Source organism: Eurytemora carolleeae, unplaced genomic scaffold (genome assembly GCF_000591075.1).
Source record: "Eurytemora carolleeae unplaced genomic scaffold, Eaff_2.0 scaffold325, whole genome shotgun sequence".
NCBI lineage: Eukaryota > Metazoa > Arthropoda > Copepoda > Calanoida > Temoridae > Eurytemora > Eurytemora carolleeae.
In genome coordinates this window covers 126,745-134,747 of record NW_019396214.1, presented here as the reverse complement: position 1 = coordinate 134,747, position 8,003 = coordinate 126,745, and the positions used below count along the sequence as shown (strand labels likewise).

Genomic DNA, 8,003 nt, shown 5'->3' with positions numbered 1-8,003 from the left:
ATTTAGATTGATTAGATTACTCCCCGAAACTGCAGAACACTTAAACGAAGATAATGGTGTTCCTTAAATATCTTCCTTAGTTTAGAGACAACTTCAAACTTCAAAATTTCTATGACCATCATTTTTTAATCTTTTAGGCCAGGCTTTCAAGGCAGGTACTTCCCGCCCCATTTTCAATTGACAATTTTAGCTTTTAACTGTTGCTTTAAAAAGTCGACATTTTTAATCCTTCTAAAGTTCTTTTTCAAAATAATAAAATGTCAAAGAAACTTTTCCCTGGGTCCTATCGGTTCAGCCGTTTTGGCGTTATTAGATAAAACAGTCAGACACGCCAAGTAGGATAAAGATGTAGAACTGGATATATTCCTAGAGTGATTGATGAGCTGGATGAGTGTGGGGATGAGTTATACTGTCCCTGCTGGAGTCCTCGTCCTCGTCGCGAGTACTCCGTTGTGTCGCGACAATGTTTGAAATTTTTCCTAAATTCGATTGTTTCTTCATTTCTATCGTACTTTTTAATTCCATGAATAATTATACTTTCCGTTAAAAAGAAACAATACGTTTCTGATCTGTTTGAAACCTACACTCTTAGTTAGGAAATAAAAAAAATCGCTTATTTGGCAGCAAAACTTGGTGATTGTTTAAGCGATTTTTTGTTGCTTAATTGCCAGTATCCAACTTTTGATACCAATTAAGCAATTTTTTTAACTTTCCAATTTAGAGTTTTTGGGAATGAAAATAGAATTTAAACTGTGAAAAAAGAATACTGTACATTTATAATTTAACGGGTATTATACTGTAGATGTATAAATAAACAAAGTGTGTCGGGGAGTTAAGAAGAAAGGGTTGGGGTTGTGGGTTACCTGTAGTAATCTGATGCACACTTATAAAAATCATGAACCATGTGCCCGGGTTTACCCTGAAATTATGAATTATTAAAGAACATAAATACTATGGCAGCGACCAAGAAATATATAGACCAGGAACCGCCATGTTTGATGCGGCGAAATTTGTGTACTGCAGTGGGAGGAGATCAAAACAAAGAATTCCGGGCCAACGCATCATTTTTGAGGGAAAAGGGCCCAAGGGGTGGAATAAGAATATATTGCTATTGTATTGTATATATTGACCAGAAAGCCAAATATCATATGTATTCGCTCTAACTTGATATATTAACTTGTTTTTTTGTTGGTAATATCACATCAGAGCTTTATTCCTTTCCCGTCAACTTCTTTAGGAGCACTGGGTTTGTTTACATTCCTCCCACAGTGAACAGTACACAATTTGCGTATATCTGAGTTGGGCGTTCCTGTATAAAGTTCCTTGCCAACGACCAATTAGAGTTGCGTACGACAAATTAAACTGAATTTCGCGTAAGATTGATATCTTTAATGTTTTCCATACATCAATATTTGTATTCCCTATTTCTATATATGTGAATTATCATGAACTGACCATGGACACGATATAGTTCACATATATAAAAATAGGGGGGGAAAAATAGTGACAGCTAAATGCACAACAATATCAAAATGATCATAGAAAAAATAAAGGTTTGAACTATTAATGATTTAAATATTGATTTAATGATTATGAATAAAGAATAATCAAAATGTCATGATAAAAAAACAATAATTTATGATGATATAATTAGTATTGCTATTACAGTGGTGGGCAATTATATCAATATAATGAAGACGTCTATTTTAGTTGTTAAAAAGCTTTTTTCTAATTACAAGTTTACAAATAAATAATGAGAGGCTTTTAATTTACAGCTTCTCTTTGTTTCCATGTTTTTGTGCATCCATGCTGTTTACTAACTTGATATAAATTAAAACCAAAACAGAAAAACGTCTTCATTAAATTGTTAAAATCGCTGACCACCGTACCATTGTTACATTTATTATATCTTTTAACCTTACCTGAAGAGCTGGAAGAAGTATCGAGAGAATACAGGCAAAAATTAGAATCCTCATGTTGGGTTTTGTCGCAAAATCTGAAATCAAAGAAAATTTGAAAAACTTTAATTCTTATTTTTAGAATTGGTTTTCCAAAGAGGGTTACTTTTAATTACTTTTTAAAGTCCCATTGTCTTCGTTATTGCATATCTTAATATTTTTTTTTAAATTTAAGCCTATACCCCCTTTAATTTTTCGCGAACACTCCCTTTAAGGCAAGATTTTTTGTTGCGTTTTTTAATCTTGCAAACCGTTGTAAAATAAAACTGGTATATTTTACAACTTACGTTATACCACGTAAAAATATGATTGCCTTCATAAACAAACATTTTATGCAAAATTTATATTTCCATCCAACATTTTGAAAGGAGCTTTATCTTATTTTAATCATTTCTTGGAAATCTACGTATTACGTCTTAAATTACAATCCTACATTTTAAAATATTTATTGGATAAAGGGAGAAGGTCAAATTGATTGGATATTACTGGTTCACCTTTGTGACCTCCTATGTTCCTCTTGTATTGATTTTACTTACAAGTATGAGAAATTTATCTGGTTACATATTAGCAATTTATGTAATTTTCAAAAGCTAATAAATAAAAGGAATTCTGATAGAAAACGTGTAATATTGTAATCTCACGTAATTTTTTTAGTTTGCCGTGTCAGGGCTAGGCAAGAGGGGGGGGGGGGTGTATTTTTTCCGGTGGATGTGGACGTGTGAATTCCGATAATATATATATCTCTTTTATTTTTTAAAGCGACGAGTGAATTCTGATAATTATTATTGGATATATATATATATATATATATACATCTTTTATTTTTTAAAGCGATTCATCTTATAAATTTTTAGTTAGTTAACCTGAGAGATTCGTATGCAATTTACACGTAATTATTCGGAACGATTTAATAATACCACAAATATGAACAAAGCATAACATTTTTTAGATTTACGCAAACTTCTGATGAACATATTGTAACCATTCAAAAATAAAAAAATTCACTTTTAATGATCAAAATCTCATCGTTTAATAAATATTTTTTTTATCACAAATTTAAAACAATTTTAATGTTTTAAACTTTTGATATCGGTGTTTTCCAAACAAAACAAAATTTGTAAACATTTTTATTAAAATTCGCGCTTTATGCATAATAAAATCTGGCTTTCAACGAAATTAAAACAAATTCGTTACTAACATTATTAATAGATTTTATCGCAAACTCATATAATATCGGTTGTGTACTGCAGTATATAGTTACGCAAAAGAAAGCCATGCATGTCTCAAAACCAAAACAATACGCAATATATTTCGCAATTATAATTTCAGAATGTAGTAAATTTGTAAACCTTGAATCTCCTTTTCTAATTTTGAAGACAGGTGTTATTACAACTTATATACAACTTGTTGAAATTCAAACATGCGAAACCCTTTAGTTTATGGTCGTTTTGAAAACCCCGGATTTTACCCCCCCCCCCAAATTTTGGGATTTTCTTGTTATTTAACGGTTAAAAAAATGATGGTTTCGCCTGACCTCAGTTTTCTAAAAACTGGAATAGAGTTAGTCGTAATTCCAGGCTCCTTACAGCGCAGGTAGGTTTCTACTGAGAAAGAAAAACCTAGGCGGCGGCGGCGGGAAGTATCCAGGCAGTTATCCCCCCCTTCCCTCCCCCCACCATGCCAACACATTGTAATACAGGCAGGTAGTCGAGCATCTGTATATCTGTGTAAGGGGGGGAGGATATACCTGTACGTATACCAAGGTGTATACGGAGATATTACATTGATGATACGATATATTATCTCTCTACATGAACACAAACAATCTTGTTACAAATCAAGATTGCGTCAAAACATCTTGTTCTTCTAATCTAACTCATCATTGACAATTCACTCTCAATTAAACATAATATATATTGATTATCAATCATCAACAAACATAGTTTATAAGATACAGTGGCAAACAGAAAACAGTGGAATACTGTTCAGGGCATTTTTTTTTAAATAAAGGTAGATCAAACTCAAAATACTAATTAGAGCGGCATTTTATATTAAGAAAGACAAAAATATTTTTAACCGGGCCTCCATTTTAAAGAAATAAACTTAAATTTCTAAAAAAAAATGTAAAACTGTAAAAATCTTAAATTTCAAAAAGATTTTACATAAATTTTTTCATCGCTTTTAGAATATGCAGGTATTAGATATGTACGTAATGTAGCTCAAATGCCAAAAAAGTCGGTTATGAGATATTTAACAAAAATTAATTTATTATTTATGATTTGTTATTTTTTGGTTTAAACCGGAGTAAAATTTGTGTCAAGTTGATAAAAACAAACATTTCTTTATAGCAATCTTTTGAAAATATGTCATAACAGATTATAAATAAGCCTATAGCAAAACTAAAACAACCAACCTAATTAAATAGGGTTTCTAACCCAAGTGTATTTTACTTGTGAGCAACTGCGAGCCCTGTAATCCGCGCAATTCTGCGTAATTCGAGCACAATTCCGCGCAATTTCACGAAACAGAATTCCTATTCCAAATTCTATTTAAAACCCATCCAACTACAACAATGCCCATCTGGGTCTGATTAAATTAATTTCAAAAGGACTAAACTATTTGATGTTTAATCCAGCATTAACTGAGTACAAGAGCTTACAGTTGCCCTCAAACAGGGAATAGGTATAAAAAACGTCAACTTATATATATACACTGATCTAGATAGATGTAGGCATGTCCGGGCATGTCTAAATATATACGCTGATCTAGATAGATGTATGCATGTCCGGGCATGTTAAATATATACGCTGATCTAGATAGATGTATGCATGTCCGGGCATGTTAAATATATACGCTGATCTAGATAGATGTAGGCATGTCCGGGAATGTCTAAATATATAAGCTGATCTAGATAGATGTAGGCATGTCCGGGCATGTCTAAATATATACGCTGATCTTGACAGATGCAGGCATGTCCGGGCATGTCTAAATATATACGCTGATCTAGATAGATGTAGGCATGTCCGGGCATGTCTAAATATATACGCTGATCTAGATAGATGCAGGCATGTCAGATGCAGGCATGTCCGGGCATGTCTAAATATATACGCTGATCTAGATAGATGTAGGCATGTCCGGGCATGTCTAAATGTATACGCTGATCTAGATAGATGTAGTCATGTCCGGGCATGTCTAAATAGGCAAAGTTTGGATCTATCAATATTTATCAAAAGAGCGTGGTGAATTCAAATCTTGCTACAAAAAGAAATAAAAAATTAAATGCAAAAAATCCTTATTTTTTGGGCGAAAAAAGGTAAGAAATAGAAGATTACTGACTAAACAGTAAACCGCAGAAAACATATTTACTTGCTGACAATTATACGTACATTTTCAAAGTTAAAAAGTCAAAAGAAAAGAAAACATAAAGTTACCCTCCATTTAAAGAGTCACATGCTAGATTCACAACGGTACCCTTATAACTTAGGATGATTAAGTTTGATGTAGATATCCACATGGTTTAAAGTTTTAAAAACTGTGTATTTTCAATTGTAGTTTATCTCTATACAAATGTTAGTTTCTGCTGCAGGAAATCAAAATTATCAATAATATTACAAAATTTGGACTGAAAAAATAGCATTTTCTAACACATTATTGTTCGATTAGAAAAAGGTGCCAAGACTCCAGAGTACCGTGGTGAATTAGGCATGTCTCTGGAGGTGAAGGGTTGATTAAACTTACATCAACAGTTCCTTTAAACTCTCATTTAAAGATTTGAAAAAGGACACGAAGCTAGAGAGAACATTATGAATTTAGCAACATATAGGTATCAACTGATTGTATTTTGAGAGTCTAAACTTCTGAAGGCTGGGGAACCCCCGTATATCCTGTGTGGGGATTCCCAGCCCCCCCANAGGGAGGGGCAAAAAGAAAGGGGGGGGGGGAGAAGAACCTTTTTTCAATTTACAAAATAATTTAAACCAAAGTTTTTTTTTAAATCCAAGTGGATTTTAGCTTTTTAAATCTAAAAAGCTGTCGAAATATTTTTTTTCTTCATAATTTAGATAATTTTTAACGTCACTAGATATATCGAGTAAATAACATTATGCATATCCACAATTACAAACATAAAATCAACTTTTGATTCTTTATTGAGAAAGGGTAGAATATTTCCGTGTAATTTCAAAAAAAATTATTTTATAATTTGGATGTTAATATGAAATTCATTCTATCTTCGTTCAAACAAATAATAATAATGATAATAAATAAATAGATAAATAATCAAATAATGAATTAATTTTACTGTCCTCTTCATTGGAGTATTTAAAGTCATAACTTTAGTCTAAAAGTCCAGGGGCGGATAATGGGGTGAGGGTCGGCTCACCCCGGGAAAATTTCTCAACCCTGTAGCTAAATTGGTGAAATTTTCAAAATTAGGTACGGAAAATAGTGAGAATATTCGGAAATTTTAAATGCGAAGAGTTAAATACATTCTATTTTAAAAAATAAAAGAGTTAAGAGTTAAATACATTCTATTTAAAAAAATAATAAAAGACTTAACATTATTTTGTAGTTTTATGTTTTATAGTTTGAATTTCGTGCTCAATTCAATTTTGTGAGCTATGGCTTATGGCTTTAAACAATGAGTATATACATCGATATTCAATGTGATTGTATAAAAAGCAAACTGTTAAATTTTGAACTAGATAAATCTTGCCCCCCCCCCCTGGGGGTCTGCAAGACATTTTAAGGGTGGGCAGGAAAAAATATTTTAGCGCTACGCGCAATAAAAGTTTCGCTATCCCCTGATAAATTCCTTTATCTACCCCTGTTAAAGCCGTCTCTTTAATCCAGAGTTTTCTGGTTCTCTCATAGATAACAGGTTCTCTCTTGTCTCCCTATTCCAGAGTTTTCTGGTTCTCTCCTAGATAAAACATATCTATATTTTAGTTTAATTTAGCGAGATATTGCCCTTTTCCCTGCCCGCTGGATCATAGCAATTTAAACCATAGGGCTTGGTACCTACAGGTACCAAGGTACCATCGGAGAGTTGAGAGAGGGTGCATGACTACGGGGAGGGGGGAGGCTTGCACGGAAACCGGTTTTTGTATCATCCAAATACTCTTGGTTTATAACAGGAAACGCTTGAAAAGCTGTCACGGTGAATTGCGTCAGATATAGAAAGTAAAGTATGTTCAGCTAACCCAGAGTGCGTTTTATACTCCATAGTATACTGCCATGTCCACTGTCCAGTCACGCCCTTTTCATGCTGATGACGTAATTATAATCTTCTAAATCCGCCAAACTTCATGCACTGGCCGCGACTGGCGCATTTTTCCTAGAGAACAAAATTCTAGTCGGGCCCGAAGGGATAACGTTTCCAAAGATTTATATTTTTTTTTCTTTTTTCATTCGAAATTTGTGGATCATAGTTTTTCTTTCTAAGATTCATCGAATTTAACAAAAATTAAGTCAATCAATACCCAGCGAGACGATGCTGGTAATTTATAAACGAAATGCGTGGTTTATGTCACGTGCATTTTTATTATTGATGGGCGTAATAATTCTGCGTGATGGATACAATCAAAATTATAAAACTCCGCTTTCGGCCTAGCACGAAATACAACAAAGCGAAATTCCCAAAAATTTGAAATTCCAAACAATAGAAATTACGATATGAGTTGACGGGAAACAAACAACATCGGAACATTTTCAGTCACAATATTTTCTCTCATTCAACATTTGTTGAAAATTACGTTAATTAAACATTTGAAAGATCGAACCTGTAAAATCATTCGTTGGGATGTTTAGAAAGATGAAAATTTCCCTGTATGATGATTGAAGGACTGCAGTATGGTTTTGGTGAATTATATTGGCGTAGAAAGCCTAGTAATTTGACTCTTTTATTGTATAAATCAAATATAAAGTTTTATAATATTTCTCCAATCCCGTCAATCAGTTTTCCCCTCATTTCTTCTATATACTCTTAGATATATAGACTTCATATAAACCTTTATTTTACTACAGGGTGTACCACATCATATTAGA

General features: G+C 32.8%; 1 long non-coding RNA gene across 1 annotated transcript; it reads right to left on the bottom strand.

The window, feature by feature from the left end:
- Window positions 1-366: 366 nt before the first annotated feature.
- Window positions 367-3,579, bottom strand: LOC111698340 (uncharacterized). The gene is made up of 4 exons (XR_002764517.1): window positions 3,493-3,579; window positions 1,923-1,996; window positions 864-919; window positions 367-479 (listed from the first exon to the last, which is right to left on the bottom strand). It is a non-coding gene; the product is annotated as an uncharacterized LOC111698340 (long non-coding RNA).
- Between the last annotated feature and the right edge of the window lie 4,424 nt (window positions 3,580-8,003).